The sequence below is a fragment of the Malus sylvestris genome, chromosome 9 (genome assembly GCF_916048215.2).
Source record: "Malus sylvestris chromosome 9, drMalSylv7.2, whole genome shotgun sequence".
NCBI lineage: Eukaryota > Viridiplantae > Streptophyta > Magnoliopsida > Rosales > Rosaceae > Malus > Malus sylvestris.
This window is the reverse complement of record NC_062268.1, coordinates 28,987,789-28,991,129: the sequence shown is the minus strand read 5'-3', so window position 1 is coordinate 28,991,129 and position 3,341 is coordinate 28,987,789. Positions and strand designations below refer to the sequence as shown.

Sequence of the window (3,341 nt, the reverse complement as noted above, 5' to 3'; positions counted from 1 at the left end):
ATTTAATTGTTGATTGTTGTTTACATTTATGCTTCATTCTTCTCACCAAATTTTATTTTTTGAAAACATTATCTTTTAGAGGATGCAGGAAGATGAACGATTCGGATCGTTGATATTAAGTCTAGAGTTTTAGCGTTAGTAAAAATATTGCTTGGAGTTTATAAAGTCTCTATAAACTATATAAAATCGACTCATATTTTAGTTAACCATAAATATCAAAATGTGATGTCAACAATCTGAACCATTCACTTTTCTACCTCCACTAAAAGATCATGTTTTCAAAAAGAAAATTTGAAAAACGAAATTCGGTGAGAAGAATAAAGCGTAAACGACAATCGACGGTTAAATATAAATCTAAGGTGTATGGATTATGGTGTTGAATTTCGGAGTTGACCCCTTCAAGAAAGTTGTAAAACTTGTCATTATGAGTGATTGTATATCTTTTTTACATTTTTCATAGTTCTACAATAACAATTATGCATTTTATTAATTTTTCAAACGAATAAAAAACACTATTCATGAAGGTTTGGAGAGTTTTAAAAATATAAACAATGATGTAACCATCGTCTACGCATGGAGGATGCTATCACGAGCACTTATATATTCATTCACATTAATCACATTTGTACATTAATTATTATGAATTTTTATTTATTTTGAACTCCCCTAAAAATACTATTCACGAGGGTTTGTAGGATTTTAAAAATTAAGACGATGATCTACCCATCTCAAAGCGTCTCAAAACGTAGAGGGTGCGATCACAAGTGTTTGAATATTCTTTCACATTTTTTCACACTTGGTAAATTAATTATTATAATTTTTTAATGTGTTTGGTATTTTTAAATTACTTTAATTTTTTTAATTTTTAATGTCTTTTATATTGTTTTAATCTTATTTTTAAAAGGATAAAACATTTATGTGTATGACTGTACGAGAAAGAGTAAAAAACTTTCTTAGGTCATTGACTCTAAAATTAAAAGTCTATCTTTTTTGCTATACTAGTTATTTGAATTGTGGACAACAGGTTAAGTAAAATTTATCCCGGTAATGATAATAAGAAACTCTCATAATACAATAAATAAATAAATAAAACTTAATTTTTTAAACTTAAATAGAACAATAATACAACAATACATATTTAACATACAATATATACATTCTAGCTATTGTATGTTGTAGTAAGTTTTTTTTTAGTAGTTTAACTTTAAAATTTCAAAATAATTTTTTTCTTAACAGGTCGAATGGGTTACGCATGGGTTGCCTGTGTGTAAACCCGTTAAAGACCCGTTATTAATTAATGGATTCTTAACGGGTGACCCAATTATAGTGTTGACTCAAAACATGTTATTTTCGTGTAGTTTTTGTTTTGTGTTAATGGGTTGTGTAAGATATTGTCAGGTCTATGTACAAGCCTTGTATCTAATGACTTATTTAATAACTTATTTTTCTAAAACGCTTAATTGCAAAAATGGTCCTTGAATTTTATTCATAGTAATTTAATTTTAGTACATGAACTCTCATATTAGTTTATTTAGTCCTCAAACTTAACAATGTATTGCACTATTGGTCCTTTTCACTAATGCCTTTTTTTTCATTAAATGTAGTAGGGCTGGGTTCGGTTTGTTTCGGTTCGGTTTTTTGCCAAAACCGAAACCAAACCGAAATTTCGGTTCGGTTCGGTTCGGCCCAAATTTTTTTCGGTTTTTTTCGGTTCGGTTTTTTTTTTGGTTCGGTTTTTTCGGTTCGGTTTTGATTTTTTTTCGGTTTTTTTTTTTTTTTTTTTCCTCCAAAAAATGCAAAACAACCCCAACATAAGATATCATGCATCTTTTCAGCAAAGAAACAGCCACTACTTGCTAGTATTTGAAGTTTTGAAATTGTAACTTAATCTGTATTTAACTCCCATTTCTTTGTTTATAAAACCACAGACTAACTCAAACTGTTGAGGATATACAAGAAAACATGTCCATTTAGGTTTAGCTTACCATCAAATCAGGCAAAGGGATTTTTACTTTAGTAAGCATTATTTCGCAATTATATGCCCGTCTTAGCTCAATCTGCAAAAGCCAGTAAATTTCTCATTAGAATTGAGGTGGCAAAGGAAGACTATATTCAATTAATTCAAAACAACAACAAAAAGGTAAAACCAAAAACACGTTAGACAGATCCTCATTTCAAGCTAGTTAACTGGCAATAACACATTTACCAAATTTTTTAGATACTTTGGGGGATGCAGCCTTCCCTTCCACGAAAAGGAAAAAGTTTGTTACTCCAATAACCTTATGATAAAAGATCCATGGCAAAGTTTGCTCTAAACCAGCTGAAGTGCTTGTTTGAATGGATATCTGGCACACACAAAAATACAGACGGGTCATGAGATGGCTCCAATGTCATGGTTGTATAAATTTATAAACATACATCATGGCAATCAATGCAAAATCAAAGATCTAAGACCAATTGGAAACACGATTCCATATCATTTATACAAATAGCAAACTGGAAACACGATTTCATTAATAACAAATATTCTTAAGTCTGACAACCAATTCAAGTTCAATAGCAGATCAGCTAAAACAAAAATATCTTCTTAAAAGTTTATGAGAACTCAGAAACCACTACTACTAGTACTCATCTTGGACCAAATCATCGACTCATGCAATGTTTGAATATCAGCCACTTAACGGTACTGCAAACAAAAAGTTCGAAAAATGAAACCCAATTACATTGTGGAAACGGTGTAATCTCAGCTCAGTAAACGGAATCAGAACACAATCAGTAGCTAAGGGTTCTCGAAGCCTTTACCTTGATGAAGCCGATTTCCTTGGCATTGCTGCGGAAGCACTGCCTGCAGCACATGAGGCCGTACTTCCTGATCAAACCATGAGGGTTTCCACACACGCAACTTGCAGGTCACTGTGAAGGAAGAAGACGAAGCGGAAGAGCGGCGGAGTTGGGAAGGAAGGAGAGAGGGTCCAGACTCCAGAGTACAGAGAAGAGGGATAAGGGAAAAGGGTCGCGCCGCCGTGGGTTAGGGTTACACTGGAGGAGAAGAGGCAGGGAACGAGAGAGACAGAGCAAGAGAGAGAGGAGGCTCGGCTGAGGCAGGGAACGAGAGAGAGAGAGGAAGGGAATGAAACATCAATTTGAAAAGGTATGGCTGCTAGTGGCTAGGGTTAAAGGGTTTTGTTAAGTTCTCCAAAAAAATTAAAAAACATCTCAGACATCTGGAGGTTCGAACCCGTGCGCTGGGGTTTTAAAAGGTTCACCGAAACCAACTTAGCAACAAGGTATGTTTTGTTATGATTGTATGACTAAACTATTTATAATATTTTAAAAAATAA

At 33.2% G+C, this 3,341-nt stretch overlaps 1 long non-coding RNA gene across 1 annotated transcript; it reads right to left on the bottom strand.

Annotated features, from left to right (window-relative positions):
- Window positions 1–1,614: 1,614 nt before the first annotated feature.
- On the bottom strand, window positions 1,615–3,043 carry LOC126634376 (uncharacterized). Its single transcript, XR_007627313.1, has 3 exons — window positions 2,803–3,043; window positions 2,207–2,686; window positions 1,615–2,057 (listed from the first exon to the last, which is right to left on the bottom strand). It is a non-coding gene; the product is annotated as an uncharacterized LOC126634376 (long non-coding RNA).
- Window positions 3,044–3,341: the final 298 nt, after the last annotated feature.